The 17,005-nt window shown below is 45.8% G+C and overlaps 1 protein-coding gene across 1 annotated transcript in view; it reads right to left on the reverse strand.

The window, feature by feature from the left end:
- Positions 1-17,005, reverse strand: part of LOC115120658 (plexin-A1-like) — a 409,850-nt gene that overhangs the window by 282,347 nt on the left and 110,498 nt on the right. The gene's annotated exons all lie outside the window — the stretch shown is intronic.

A 17,005-nucleotide genomic window follows, 5' to 3' on the forward strand; every position in this document is an offset into this window, starting at 1 on the left:
GGGAGAGAGAGAAGGGGGGAGAGAGAAGGGGAGGGATGGAGAGAGCGAGGGGGAGAGAGAGAGGGGAGGGAGGGAGGGAGGGGGAGAGTTAGAGAAAGAGAGGAGGGAGAGAGAGAGGTTAGATGAGTTGTAGCAGTGATTTAACAGTGTCTAATATTTTTGTATATATAAGCTAACCGCATCAGCATAACCAAAGGTTGTGTGACAGAAAGACAAAGGAAAGGGACAATGTTTTGGGGTCAGTTGTGTGTGTATCTGCATGTCAAAGTACTGTGTGCGTGTGTCTGTGCGTCTCCTCAACTGATTCTCCAATCCACTCAGTCAGGGGTCTAATTCCAACCTGCTACTTGGGTTGCAAGCTGAACCACTGACACATTAAAACATTCAGCCTAGAGGGTAGAGGTCACAAACCTCACTACTCATATCAAATCAGCCTCTCTCAAATCAGTCATGACACACCCTTGACAGTGTGAGTGTGTTTGTGTGCGCGCAACACGCTATGAGGCCTAAGAGGTTGCTACCCGAGGAAGGCTAGAATTGAAGGTGTCATCAGTGTGTGTTTAACACTGACAACACGCACTTGCGCACACACAGAGCGAGTGTGTAAATGGTGGTGTAATCTAAAATCGTATCACTGCATCATCTGATTGATCCAGAAGAGAACAGATAACTCTTCCTCTCTACATCTGTCGAGATTGATGCAGCATGGCTTGCGTTGCGTCGATATCCCTTTATTCTCCCTTTTCTACTTTTTTCTTCTCGCTCTCTGCCCCTTTCTCTCCCTCCCTCTGCCCCTCTCTCCCTCTGCCCCTCTCTCTCTCTCCCTCTGCCCCTCTCTCCCTCTGCCCCTCTCTCTCTCTCCCTCTGCCCCTCTCTCTCTCTCCCTCTCTCTCTGCCCCTCTCTTCCCTCTCTCTCTCTGCCCCTCTCCCCTCTCTCTGCCCCCTCGCTCTCCCTCTCTGCCCCCTCGCTCTCCCTCTCTGCCCCTTCCTTGCCTCTCACCCCCCTCCCCCTCTCTCTCTTCTCTCTTCTCCCTCCCTCTCTCTCTCTCCCTCTGCCCCTCTCTCTCTCTCCCTCTGCCCCTCTCTCTCTCTGCCCCTCTCTTCCCCTCTCTCTGCCCCCTCGCTCTCCCTCTCTGCCCCTTCCTTGCCTATCACCCCCCCTCTCTCCCCCTCTCTCTCTTCTCCCTCCCTCTCTTCCCCTCCCTCAAATCCATCCCTTACCAAGCGCTACAGTAGACAAGGACAGTAAATCGACACATCATTATCCTCACTCCTCTCTACCCCCCCCCCCCCCCCCCCCCCCCTCTCTCCTTTTCTATCGCTTAATCTATCCAAAAGTTTCTATCTCACAGCGGGAAGAATTTGGGGTATCAATTTGGTTAACAAAGCCCCCTCAAGGAGAGAAAGCTGCTTTACGGAAACCTTCCATGACTCACTAGCAATGTGCATCTGGAGAAGGATGGGGAGAAGTGTGTGTGTGTGTGTGTGTGTGTGTGTGTCCACATGTCCACTGAAACAGGTATATTTATTCGCTAATGGCCTTGGACTGTCTCCCGTCTGGTCGGTCGGTCGGTTTTGTCTACACACACACAAGACATATCCCCTAGTCCTAAAGCCTGTAAACCAAAGTGACAAGAGGGACCATATTCAACCCAGTCAAGCAAGTCTCCTTAAATCAGAATTTGACTCAGACACTTATAGTAAGACACAACATGCAGTCCCTTGACACCAGAGTGTGAGGGAAGGACCTCAAAGGGTTAATGCATTTTTGGGGTGGATGGATTTGAAAGGGTTTACATTTACATTTAAGTCATTTAGCAGACGCTCTTATCCAGAGCGACTTACAAATTGGTGCGTTCACCTTAAGACATCCAGTGGAACAGCCACTTTACAATAGTGCATCTAAATCTTTTAAGGGGGGTGAGAAGGATTACTTTATCCTATCCTAGGTATTCCTGAAAGAGGTGGGGTTTCAGGTGTCTCCGGAAGGTGGTGATTGACTCCGCTGTCCTGGCGTCGTGAGGGAGTTTGTTCCACCATTGGGGGGCCAGAGCAGCGAACAGTTTTGACTGGGCTGCGCGGGAACTGTACTTCCTCAGTGGTAGGGAGGCGAGCAGGCCAGAGGTGGATGAACGCAGTGCCCTTGTTTGGGTGTAGGGTCTGATCAGAGCCTGGAGGTTAAGATGCATTACATAGTACACAGACATAGCTATGGTGAAAGTTAGCTTCGCTACACTGGACAGTATAGTCAAAACACATGCAACGTGCACGAGCATACAACAGAGTAAAAAATGTATATATGGAACACAAAAAAATATTTCTGCCGAGGCACACTTGGAAGATGCTGGAACAGTCCACATTTACTTTCCCTCTGGAATCAAAACAAGTAATGAACAGAAAAATCTGACAACCCCATAGTATACTGAACAAAATATAAGCACAACATGCAACAATTTCTAAGATTTTACTGAGTTACAGTTCATATAAGGAAATGAGTTAGATCATTAGATCAGAAAACCAGTCGCTATCTGGTGTGACCACCATTTGCCAACTGCAGCGCGACATCTCCTTCGCATAGAGTTTCATCAGGCTGTTGATTGTGGCCTGTAGAATGTTGTTCCACTCCTCTTCAATGTCTGTGTGAAGTTGCTGGAAAATGGCGGGAACTGGAACACGCTGTCGTACACATCAATCCAGAGCATACCAAACAAACTCAATGTTGAGTATGCAGAATATGGAAGAACTGGGACATTTTCAGCTTCCAAGAATTGTGTACAGATCCTTGCGACATGGGGCCATGCATTATCATGCTGAAACATGAGCTGATGATGGGCACGACAATGGGCCTCAGGATCTCGTCACGGTACATCTACGCATTTAAATTGCCATCAATAAAATACCTGTCCATACCATAACCCCACCGCCACCATGGGGCACTTTGTTCACAACATTGACATCAGCAAACCGTTCGTTCAAACGACGCCAAACACACTGTCTGCTATTTACCCGGTACAGTGAAGAGCACACTTTTCCCAGCGTGCCAGTGGCCATCAGGGGTGAGCATTTACTCACTGAAGTCGGTGATGGACGCTGAACCGCAGTCAGGTCAAGACACTGGTGAGGACGATGAGCACGCAGATGAGCTTCCCTGAAACGGTTTCTGATAGTTTGGGCAGAAATTCTTCAGTTGTGCAAACTCAGCTCTCCAGGTGGCTGGTGTCAGATGATCCCACAGGTGAAGAAGCCTGATGTGAAGGTCCTGGGCTGGCGTGGTTACACGTGGTCTGTGGTGAAGAAGCCGGATGTGGTGGTCCTGGGCTGGCGTGGTTACACGTGGTCTGTGGTGAAGAAGCCGGATGTGGAGGTCCTGGGCTGGCGTGGTTACACGTGGTCTGTGGTGAAGAAGCCGGATGTGGTGGTCCTGGGCTGGCGTGGTTACACGTGGTCTGTGGTGAAGAAGCCGGATGTGGAGGTCCTGGGCTGGCGTGGTTACAAGTGGTCTGTGGTGAAGAAGCCGGATGTGGAGGTCCTGGGCTGGCGTGGTTACACGTGGTCTGTGGTGAAGAAGCCGGATGTGGAGGTCCTGGGCTGGCGTGGTTACACGTGGTCTGTGGTGAAGAAGCCGGATGTGGAGGTCCTGGGCTGGCGTGGTTACAAGTGGTCTGTGGTGAAGAAGCCGGATGTGGAGGTCCTGGGCTGGCGTGGTTACACGTGGTCTGTGGTGAAGAAGCCGGATGTGGAGGTCCTGGGCTGGCGTGGTTACACGTGGTCTGTTCGTGAAGAAGCCGGAAGTGGAGGTCCTGGGCTGGCGTGGTTACAAGTGGTCTGTGGTGAAGAAGCCGGATGTGGAGGTCCTGGGCTGGCGTGGTTACACGTGGTCTGTGGTGAAGAAGCCGGATGTGGAGGTCCTGGGCTGGCGTGGTTACACGTGGTCTGTGGTGAAGAAGCCGGATGTGGAGGTCCTGGGCTGGCGTGGTTACACGTGGTCTGTGGTGAAGAAGCCGGATGTGGAGGTCCTGGGCGTGGCGTGGTTACACGATGGTCTGTGGTGAAGAAGCCGGATGTGGAGGTCCTGGGCTGGCGTGGTTACACGTGGTCTGTGGTGAAGAAGCCGGATGTGGAGGTCCTGGGCTGGCGTGGTTACAAGTGGTCTGTGGTGAAGAAGCCGGATGTGGAGGTCCTGGGCTGGCGTGGTTACACGTGGTCTGTGGTGAAGAAGCCGGATGTGGAGGTCCTGGGCTGGCGTGGTTACACGTGGTCTGTGGTGAAGAAGCCGGATGTGGAGGTCCTGGGCTGGCGTGGTTACAAGTGGTCTGTGGTGAAGAAGCCGGATGTGGAGGTCCTGGGCTGGCGTGGTTACACGTGGTCTGTGGTGAAGAAGCCGGATGTGGAGGTCCTGGGCTGGCGTGGTTACACGTGGTCTGTGGTGAAGAAGCCGGATGTGGAGGTCCTGGGCTGGCGTGGTTACACGTGGTCTGTGGTGAAGAAGCCAGATGTGGAGGTCCTGGGCTGGCGTGGTTACACGTGGTCTCTGGTGAAGAAGCCGGATGTGGAGGTCCTGGGCTGGCGTGGTTACACGTGGTCTCTGGTGAAGAAGCCGGATGTGGAGGTCCTGGGCTGGCGTGGTTACACGTGGTCTGTGGTGAAGAAGCCGGATGTGGAGGTCCTGGGCTGGCGTGGTTACACGTGGTCTGTGGTGAAGAAGCCGGATGTGGAGGTCCTGGGCTGGCGTGGTTACAAGTGGTCTGTGGTGAAGAAGCCGGATGTGGAGGTCCTGGGCTGGCGTGGTTACACGTGGTCTGTGGTGAAAAAGCCGGATGTGGAGGTCCTGGGCTGGCGTGGTTACACGTGGTCTGTGGTGAAGAAGCCGGATGTGGAGGTCCTGGGCTGGCGTGGTTACAAGTGGTCTGTGGTGAAGAAGCCGGATGTGGAGGTCCTGGGCTGGCGTGGTTACACGTGGTCTGTGGTGAAGAAGCCGGATGTGGAGGTCCTGGGTTGGCGTGGTTACACGTGGTCTGTGGTGAAGAAGCCGGATGTGGAGGTCCTGGGCTGGCGTGGTTACACGTGGTCTGTGGTGAAGAAGCCGGATGTGGAGGTCCTGGGCTGGCGTGGTTACACGTGGTCTGTGGTGAAGAAGCCGGATGTGGAGGTCCTGGGCTGGCGTGGTTACAAGTGGTCTGTGGTGAAGAAGCCGGATGTGGAGGTCCTGGGTTGGCGTGGTTACAAGTGGTCTGTGGTGAAGAAGCCGGATGGTCTGTGGTGGACAGAAGCCGGATGTGGAGGTCCTGGGCTGGTGTGGTTACACGTGGTCTGTGGTGAAGAAGCCGGATGTGGAGGTCCTGGGCTGGCGTGGTTACAAGTGGTCTGTGGTGAAGAAGCCGGATGTGGAGGTCCTGGGCTGGTGTGGTTACACGTGGTCTGTGGTGAAGAAGCCGGATGTGGAGGTCCTGGGCTGGCGTGGTTACACATGGTCTGTGGTTGTGTGGCCAGTTGGACACACTGCCAAATTCTCTAAAACGACACTAGTGGCAGCTTATGGTATATAAATTAACATCAAATGTTCTGCCAACAACTCTGGTGGACATTCCTGCAGTCAGCATGCCAATTACACACTCCCTCAAAACTTGAAACATCTGTGTCATTGAGGTGTGTAACAAAACTGCACATTTTAGAGTGGCCTTTTATTGTCACTAGCACAAGGTGCACCTGTGTAATGACTATGCTGTTTAAATCAGCTTCTTGATATGCCACATTTGTCAGGTGGATGGATTATCTTGGCAAAGGAGAAATGCTCACTAACAGGAATGTGCTTCTACACCTGCATTGCTTGCTGTTTGGGGTTTTAGGCTGGGTTTCTGTACAGCACTTTGAGATATCAGCTGATGTACGAAGGGCTATATAAATACATTTGATTTGATTTGATTTAAACAAATTTGTGCAACAACTTTGACAGAAATAAGCTTTTTGTGCATACGGAAAATGTCCGGCACCAATACTTGATCTATATACTAAGTCGGCTTGTTGTTTTCTATGCGAGATAAATATTCCTCTCGAGGCACATTCAAGTTACGAGTGCCATAGGGAGGGATTTCCCAGAATTGAATATAGGCTGCAGAAATAGGTTACATTCATAAAATGTTATTTGTCACACGCACCAAACACAACCGGTGTAGACCTTACAGTGAAATGCTTACTTAACCAATGCAGGTAAGAAAAATAAGAATTATGAAAATATTTACTAAATAAACTAAAGTTAAAAAAGTAACAATAAAATGGCTATATACACAGGGGGGACCAGTACCAAGTCACAGTGCGGCGGTACAGGTTAGTCAAGGTAATATGTACATGTATGTAGGGGTAAAGTGACTATGCATAGATAATAAACAGCAATTAGCAGTGTTGGGCCTACAGTGGTTCCTCCTTTAAAAGTTGTGTCAAACCACAGCACACCTTGTGGGCTGCTGCAGAATTCTATGGCACGTTATTTAATTGTCAGCCATTTTTTATGTTAATGCAAGTTAGTGCTAGTTTGACCACCAGAGGGCATCTTTGAGACGCATTTGATAGTCTCCCATATTGGCATTACTAGAGAATTTAAAACCTTTTAACCTTTTAATAACATAATACAATACATGGGATTGATCTTTAGAAATGTGGCTTAATTCATTTGATTAATATTATGGTGTTTCTATTCCGAGAAAAACGAAACCCTCAGGGTTTCCGTAAGGATGGAATGGAAAATATGGCACTGTACAACATGATGGTCGAGAGTAGGCTACAGCATAAGAGGATTCTAAATTAATATCTAAGGGGCATAACATTTCCACACCCTAAATGTAGTGTAACCAATACTCATTTCGCCTATGGTGGGCCCACAGTATATTTTTAAAATATTTTTTTCAATGACGTGACAATAATTACATTTAGAGGATTGGAGGATTCTAAATGAATATCTAAGGGGAATTTTCCATTAGGATCTGTGAGAATATCTAATTCTAAATTAATTTATTAATAATAATAATAATCGCTTTGTTTAACCTCGGAACCCGGTAGCAGGCTGAAATTCCACAACATACGGTGATCACTACATAAATAGTCATATTAAACATTCATGAAAATACAAATGTCTCACATGTATCAAAAGCCTAGAATCTTGCTAATCCAACTGCGTAGTCAGATTTAAAAAAGGATTTACTGCGAAAGAATACGATGCGATTATCTGAGTATAGATCCCCATAAAAAAAAAGAAATTCAACCAGCACAGGCGTAGCAAAATCACAAACTGCATTAAAATTAATAGTTTACCTTTGACGATCTTTGTCTGTTTGCAATCACAATGCTCCTTGTTACACAATGAATTATCTTTTGTTTAACACAAACATTTTGTGAACCGCTTGTGTCATGAATTCCGTCTCATTCCATTTTCGACAACACATTCCAGGTAAATAACCCACACAGAACGTGACTTTTCCAGTCATGTTTGGTTTCATTGCAATCAACTGGTTTGTTTGTAACACAATCAAACCTGATGGGCCATTTCGCGGGGCATATTAACCGAAAGAAACCGATTTGAAAACAACAAGTAATGACATCACTGTGCACCAATGATTTGCCCACTGTTTCATTGACTGACTGTATTTTAACCCAATGACCACTGATCGTCTTGAAATCTAGCTGGGTAAATAGCCAATGAGCTGAGGTAAGTGGCAATATGCAATGGTTGTGTGTTGGAAGACCAACCCATGTCGTAAACTCCAGCGTAAAGAGAGTCATTCGCTATTAAAGTTTTATTCCGGAAGGAGCTACGCATTTTACGCACAGCGTTGTTTTGGTAAACGCGCAGATTCAGCTGTTTATATATCAATCAGTATGGCGACTAAGTCAGGGTAAGCTAAATCTAAGTCTAGATATACAGATGTACACACAATTTTAGAAGATATTGATCGGAAAAGTGAGACAGAGATTGTTGTAGGACGATTCATTTAGCGATTCCCAAGTGGAGGAATATTTTTTGAACGGAGAGGACACCGTTGTAGCCACTGTGTATAATCTGTAACGGTGCCTGCAGAAGAGGAACAATGTCACCGTTTTGGACTGGTAAGTTCTTCTCATGCTAATGCGGTTGTTTGAAATTAATAATATAAAATATTATTTGTGAAATGAAATAGCCTATTTGAGGCTGTTGAGGGGAGGGCAGGCCCACAACAATGGCCAAAGTGAAATGGAGACAGTAGATACAGCTGGTCTGTTGTAATATAATAAAGACAGTAGATCTAGCTGGTCTGTCATAATATAATAGAGACAGATCTAGCTGAAATGTCATAATGTAAAAGAGACAGTAGATGTAGGAGGTCTATAATAATATATTCAACCTTATGTTCCCTGTACTCATATGTATATATATATATATATATATATTATGTTTATTATACCTCATATGTACTATATATATATATATATATATATAATATATATATGTTTATTATACCTCAGTAGCACAATATTGTGTAGAGCATTGGCAAAGTGGGTGATGTTATATCCTTCCTGTTTGGCCCTGTCTGGGGGTCTCATGACCCCTCCTGTCTCAGCCTCCAGCATTTATGCTGCAGTAGTTTATGTGTCGGGGGGCTAGGGTCAGTTTGTTATATCTGGAGTACTTCTTCTGTCTTATCCGGTGTCCTGTGTGAATTTAAGTATGCTCTCTATAATTCTCTCTTTCTCTTGGAGGGGGACCTGAGCCCTAGGACCATGTGTCAGGACTACCTGGAATGATGACTCCTTGCTGTCCCCAGTCCACCTGGCCTTGCTGCTGTTCCAATTTCAACTGTTCTGCCTGCGGCTATGGAACGCTAAACTGTTCATATTTACTCTTGAGGTGCTGTCCCGTTGCATCCTACTACTGTTTAGTGATTATGTGATTATTATTATTATTATTATTTGACACTGCTGGTCATCTATGAACGTTTGAAAATCTCGGCCATGTTCTGTTATAATCTCCACCCGGCACAGCCAGAAGAGGACTGGCCACCCCTCATAGCCTGGTTCCTCTCTAGGTTTCTTCGTAGGTTTTGGCCTTCCTAGGGAGATTTTCCTAGCCACCGTGCTTCTACACCTGCATTGCTTGCTGTTTGGTGTTTTAGGCTGGATTTCTGTACAGCACTTTGAGATATTAGCTGATGTACGAAGGGCTATATAAATACATTTGATTTGATAGAGGACTGAGGGTCTTCCAAATATTGAAAGTGTGTAAATAGTTACCCATGTTATTTTGTAAATGTATATATTTTTTTCTTTATATTTTTTTCCCGTATTTTTTTCTAAATTCTTTGGGGGGGGGGGGTGTTAGAATAACATTTTGGCATTTTGTATATAGTTATTTGTTTCAAAATGTATACCTTCACCAATTTGGCCACTTGGGTACATTTGGGCTACTTGTGTGGGACACCTGGGTGACTTCATGATAAATGTCATGTAGCACACTCATTTTGAAAGTTATCATTCTGAAACTTTGCACAAGTACTGTTGCCCTCTTATATTTTTCACTGAAATTGTCCCCATCATCCTATCTGAATGTTTGTTTTTTATCTTGTTCATTTTAAAGATGATGATACAACAATAAAAATTAAAAACGTATGTTTTTTTTCATTGTATTATCTAAACCAGATCTAGTGTGTTATATTCTCCTACATTCAATTCAAATTGACAGGCCTACAGTACATCGAAGAATATGACATGACTCTCCGCCAATAATTACATATATTTCTGTAATTCGGTGATATTTATTCCCATAGTAACTCATTATGGATCATAACGAAATAAACATTAGCATTTTGAAAGAGTATTTTTAATCATTATTTTATTAATAAAAGCATAAAGATGCCATTATTAGTTACATTGTTTTAGTTTGAACGTGCAGACTGGCACTAACAACAGCGGGAAAGTCTCCCTATTCAGTGCCATTATTAGTTACATTGTTTTAGTTTGAACATGCAGACTGGCACTAACAACAGCAGGAAAGTCTCCCTATTCAGTGCCATTATTAGAAACATTGTTTTAGTTTGAACGTGCAGACTGGCACTAACAACAGCAGGAAAGTCTCCCTATTCAGTGCCATTATTAGTTACATTGTTTTAGTTTGAACGTGCAGACTGGCACTAACAACAGCAAGAAAGTCTCCCTATTCAGTGCCATTATTAGTTACATTGTTTTAGTTAAGAACAGCGGGAACATGTTCCTAGTCAGCACCATTATTAGTGCAATGCCCCTTAAATATTTTGGAGATTATTTTGTTTTCAAATAACGTAAAATGAGCCGCTCACAGAACGGAATCTCACAGATTCCCACAGTCTCAGCTGTGGGAAACCGTGGGAATCCGACCTAATGCAGGACTCCACTAATTATTAGCCAACCCAATAGGGTAAATGCAGATAGGTGACCCCATGCTTCAGTCTTTCTATAATGCTTATTGCTAATAGCATACTGATAATATGGACCATGCAATGGCTATATGCCTGGTCCAATATGTTCAAATAATTATACCAATATGTTTTTTTTTTTTTATCCTTTTAAAAAGTCACCAGAACTGAGCTCAGTCCTACCTCTCACACACTCTCTCTGTTAAACCTCTAGGAAACAGCCTTCAGTTGGTTCCATACAGAAGTTCCTAGCTGGCACAGAGCCAAAGGGTCTGTGATTGGTTTGAGACGGAGATGGATTAGACACCCAACACCGCCACTCAGTGAAATATGGTCCTTCATATGGCAGAAAGCATGTCTGTCTACACAGAGAAACCCACATGTACACACCAAGTAGAGGTATGCATTGATTCACCGGCACATTTTATATAGGTACTTCACAATATGTAGCTAAATACGCACACACACTCATAGGGGTAATATTGTCATATTATCTTACAGGTTATAGATATATTGTAGGTTATAGATATATTGTTATGACCAAAAGCATACACACACGCACAAACACACTGATGTAGAGCCTCTAGTTGGGTTCGGAGGCAGAGTAGGCGATCACAAATACGCACACACTGATGTAGAGCCTCTAGTCGGGTTTGGAGGCAGAGTAGCCGATCACAGAGACGCACACGCACACCGCCCCTAGGATAACCCCGATTCTACCCTTTAATTGACAGCTGCTGTCTGCAGGCACTGACCCCAGATGAGAGAGAAAAGGAGAGCAGAGACAATTTGAGAAAAGGAGAGGCGAGAGGAGGAGAGAAAAGGAGAAGGGGGTAGCTAGCACCATCTCTTCTGAGCTCCGACACTGCTGACAGGATGGTTTCGGGACAAGCCTGCAATTCATCTGTGCATGTGTGCAGGCGTGTGTGTCCTGTCACCCTCTTGCCCTCCGCTCCTCTCTATTCATTAGCTGTCTTCTCATTAGGCTGCATCCATTGGCCTTCACTTGCCCTCACCTCTCAAACACACAAGGCATGCACGCAGATACACACACCTCTCTTCACCAATACATAATGTACAAACACACACACACACACCTCTCTTCACCAACGCATTATGTACAAACACACACACACACCTCTCTTCACCAATACATAATGTACAAACACACACACACCTCTCTTCACCAACGCATTATGTACAAACACACACACACACCTCTCTTCACCAACGCATTATGTACAAACACACACACACACCTCTCTTCAACAATACATAATGTACCAACGCATTATGTACAAACACACACACACACACCTCTCTTCACCAACGCATTATGTACAAACACACACACACACACACACACACACCTCTCTTCACCAACGCATTATGTACAAACACACACACACACACACACCTCTCTTCACCAACGCATTATGTACAAACACACACACACACACACACCTCTCTTCACCAACGCATTATGTGCAAACACACACACCTCTCTTCACCAATACATAATGTACAAACACACACACACACCTCTCTTCACCAACGCATTATGTACAAACACACACACACACACACCTCTCTTCACCAATACATAATGTACAAACACACACACACACACCTCTCTTCACCAACGCATTATGTACAAACACACACCTCTCTTCACCAACGCATTATGTACAAACACACACACACACCTCTCTTCACCAATACATAATGTACAAACACACACCTCTCTTCACCAATACATAATGTACAAACACACACACACACCTCTCTTCACCAACGCATTATGTGCAAACACACACACACACACCTCTCTTCACCAATACATAATGTACAAACACACACACACACAGATTCATGTATTAATTATATGTGCGTTCATGCATGTATGATCAGTGTTGGGATATGACATGTTATATTTAACAAAAATCAATGCGCTACAATGTTACTTTGCATGAAAAGTAATATTACTATCTTATTTTTTTTATTTTACCTTTATTTAACCAGGCAAGTCAGTTAAGAACAAATTCTTATTTTCAATGACAGCCTAGGAACAGTGGGTTAACTGCCTGTTCAGGGGCAGAACGACAGCTTTGTACCTTGTCAGCTCGGGGGTTTGAACTTGCAACCTTCCGGTTACTAGTCCAACGCTCTAACCACTATTACGTTAAATGCCTTTTATTTCAACACAATTTTGTGTCGAGGATTTACCTGACATTGTTTGCATTTAGATTTTATGGGGATCTCGATTAGCCGAAGCCAAGGGCGACAACTAGTCTTCCTGAGGTCCGACACATTACGAAAACATGAACCTAGACATTAGACTTACACGTATACATATATTACTATATACAGTGCCTTCAGAATGTATTCAGACCCATTGACACTTTCTACATTTTGTGGAAAAAGTCCACCTCGTTTCTTATGAGTCAGATAGTTTTCCGCATGTGAGAACACAACAGCACGCGCCACAAAGAAAAATAAAAAGAAGCAAAACAGAGGTAGGCTACAGTTTGTTAAAATCTGCTCTATAATTCACTCACTGTAGGCCTAGATAATTCACTCACTGTAGGCTACATAATTCACTCACTGTAGGCCTACATAATTCACTCACTGTAGGCCTACATAATTCATTCACTGTAGGCCTACATAATTCACTCACTGTAGGCCTACATAATTCACTCACTGTAGGCCTACATAATTCACTCACTGTAGGCCTACATAATTCACTCACTGTAGGCTACATAATTCACTCAATGTAGGCTACATAATTCACTCACTGTAGGCTACATTGGAGAGGAGGTACAGTGGGAATCGAGATGGTCGGTGATCTGTTTGTTCACTTGGCATTTGAAGACTTTAGAAAGGCAGGGCAAGATGGATATAGGTCTGCAACAGTTTGGATCTAGAGTGTCTCCCACTTTGAAGAGGGGCTACGAAAGAGAGGTTGTACAGACTAGTAATAGTGGTTGCGACAATGGCGGCAGATACTTTTAGGAAGAGGGAGTCCAGATTGTCTAGCCCAGCTGATTTGTAGGGATCCAGATTTTGCAGCTGTTTCAGCTGTCTGGATTTTGGTGAAGGAGAAGCAGGGGAGACTGAGATCAAATGGTTGGCATGCAGATGCTGCATGGAGATTTCACCTGTAAAACTGAAGAAGAGGCCTATCATTTATAAATGTGCCTAAGATGTAAAAAAAAAAACAGGAGTGCGCAGCCTAGACCGCTACAGCCGCAGCCTAGACCGCTACAGCCGCAGCCTAGACCGTTACAGCCGCAGCCTAGACCGCTACAGCCGCAGCCTAGACCGTTACAGCCGCAGCCTAGACCGCTACAGCCGCAGCCTAGACCGTTACAGCCGCAGCCTAGACCGTTACAGCCGCAGCCTGGAGACCGTTTACAGCCGCAGCCTAGACCGCTACAGCCGCCGCAGCCTAGACCGCTACAGCCGCAGCCTAGAAGTTACAGCCGCAGCCCAGACCGTTACAGCCGCAGCCTAGACCGCTACAGCCGCAGCCTAGACCGTTACAGCCGCAGCCTGGAGACCGCTGACAGCCGCAGCCTAGACCGTACAGCCGCAGCCAAGCCGTAAAAACAGGAGCTACAGCCGCAGCCTAGACCGCTACAGCCGCAGCCTAGACCGTTACAGCCGCAGCAGACCGCTACAGCCGCAGCCTAGACCGCTACAGCCGCAGCCTAGACCGCTACAGCCGCAGCCTAGACCGCTACAGCCGCAGCCTAGACCGCTACAGCCGCAGCCTAGACCGTTACAGCCGCAGCCTAGACCGCTACAGCCGCAGCCTAGACCGCTACAGCCGCAGCCTAGACCGTTACAGCCGCAGCCTAGACCGCTACAGCCGCAGCCTAGACCGCTACAGCCGCAGCCTAGACCGTTACAGCCGCAGCCTAGACCGTTACAGCCGCAGCCTAGACCGTTACAGCCGCAGCCTAGACCGTTACAGCCGCAGCCTAGACCGCTACAGCCGCAGCCTAGACCGTTACAGCCTGCAGCCTAGACCGCTACAGCCGCAGCCTAGACCGCTACAGCCGCAGCCTAGACCGCTACAGCCGCAGCCTAGACCGTTACAGCCGCAGCCTAGACCGCTACAGCCGCAGCCTAGACCGCTACAGCCGCAGCCTAGACCGCTACAGCCGCAGCCTAGACCGTTAACGCCGCAGCCTAGACCGTTACAGCCGCAGCCTAGACCGTTACAGCCGCAGCCTAGACCGTTACAGCCGCAGCCTAGGCCGTTACAGCCGCAGCCTAGGCCGTTACAGCCGCAGCCTAGACCGTTACAGCCGCAGCCTAGACCGTTACAGCCGCAGCCTAGGCCGTTACAGCCGCAGCCTAGGCCGTTACAGCCGCAGCCTAGACCGTTACAGCAGCAGCCTAGACCGTTAGACTGTTAGAGCATTAATTCCGTTAGCAGGAGAGGAGAGAGATTGAGAGATTGCTACCGGCGTAACAATTTGATTCTTAAAGTAATGGAAGCGTTACCTGACAAAGTAACAAAAATATTACATTATCGTTATATTACATTGTTAGTCATAAAAGTAATATATTACTGTACTGTTACTTTTGTATTGCATTACTCCCAACACTATCAGTATGCATGGATATGCAACGGTCTGATTCTGTGACTGGTCAGGTCTGCACACACACACACACGTCCTGCACTATAAATAGACGCACATACTGGTGAGGGTGTAACTAAACACACGCTGTCACATCCCACACATATGCTAAAACAGCCTGGCATCTCTCAGCACAGACATATTATTCACACATCCCACTGGGTAACAGCTCAAAGCACTTGGGTTAGGTATTGACACCAACGTCCAAAGCTACACTGAACAACATGTCCTACTAGTGAGCTGTACTTCCAGTAACAAAGTACACAGGACCGTATGTACATGTCATGTTCCTCTCACCACCAATGTGTCAGACAGAATACATTCCACCGGGGGCTCTCTTGACCTAATGCCCAAATTCAAGCGTTGTCACGCATCACTGCTTAAGCTCAGGGGTCCACACACAACGCACGCACACACACACAAAAAGAACGATGCAGATGCAACTAGCACCACACAATAACACACACATATGTGCACATCTAACACACACACACGCAATATGCACACACAGTTTTAAAATTCATATCATTACAGGCTACCTGTAAAATCTCTCAGGTGGCCAATCTCTCACATCAGATAGGCCTATAACGCCATGGCAATGGAGCAAATCAAATCAAATTGTATTTGTCACATACACATGGTTAGCAGATGATAACATGAGTGTAGCGAAATGCTTGAGCTTCTAGTTCCGACCATGCAATAATATCTAACAAATAATCTAACAATTTCACAACAACTACCTTATACACACAAGTGTAAAGAAATGAATAAGAATATGTACATACAAATATATGGATGAGCGATGGCCAAACAGCATAGGCAAGATGCAGTAGATGGTATAGAGTACAGTATATACATATGAGATGAGTAATGAAGGGTATGTAAACATTATACAAAGTGGCATTGTTTAAAGTGGCTAGTGATGCATTTATTGCATCCATTTTTAATTATTAAAGTGGCTAGAGATGAGTCAGTATGTTGGCAGCAGCCACTCAATGTTAGTGAGAGCTGTTTAACAATCTGATGGCCTTGAGATAGAAGCTGTTTGGAGATGGGAGTGTTTGATTGGTTGTTTCTACTTACATTTACATTTTAGCCATTTAGCAGACGCTCTTATCCAGAGTGACTTACAGGAGCAATTACCATTAAGTACCTTGCGCAAAGGAACAGCGACAGATCTTCCACCTGGTCGGCTTGGGGATTTGAACCAGCAACCTTTCAGTTCCTGGCCCAACACCATTTTCTGCTAGGCTACCTGCCATCCCTACTTGTAGAGACAAGCCTTGAATTGTATTTAAATGCACAGCTACAGTGGAAGTCGGAAGTTTACATACACCTTAGCCAAATACATTTAAACTCAGTTTTTCACAATTCCTGACAATCAATTGTATTATGTCTTAGGATCACCACTTTATTTTAAGAATGTGAAATGTCAAAATAATAGTAGAGAGAATGATTTATTTCAGCTTTTATTTCTTTCATCACATTCCCAGTGGGTCAGAAGTGTACATACACTCAATTAGTATTTGTTAACATTGCCTTTACATTGTTTAAATTGGGTCAAACATTTCGGGTAGCCTTCCACAAGCTTCCCACAATAAGTTGGGTGAATTTTGGCCCATTCCTCCTGACAGATCTGGTGTAACTGAGTCAGGTTTGTAGGCCTAGTTGCTCGCACACACTTTTTAAGTTCTGCCCACAAATTCTCTATAGGATTGAGGTCAGGGCTTTGTGATGGCCACTCCAATACCCTGACTTTGTTGTCCTTAAGCCATTTTGCCACAACTTTGGAAGAATGCTTGGGGTCATTGTCCATTTGGAAGACCCATTTGCAAACAAGCTTTAACTTCCTGAATGATGTCTTGAGATGTTGCTTCAATATATCCACATAATTTTCCTACCTCACGATTCCATCTATTTTGTGAAGTGCACCAGTCCTTT

This window comes from Oncorhynchus nerka, linkage group LG2, assembly GCF_034236695.1.
Source record: "Oncorhynchus nerka isolate Pitt River linkage group LG2, Oner_Uvic_2.0, whole genome shotgun sequence".
Lineage (NCBI taxonomy): Eukaryota > Metazoa > Chordata > Actinopteri > Salmoniformes > Salmonidae > Oncorhynchus > Oncorhynchus nerka.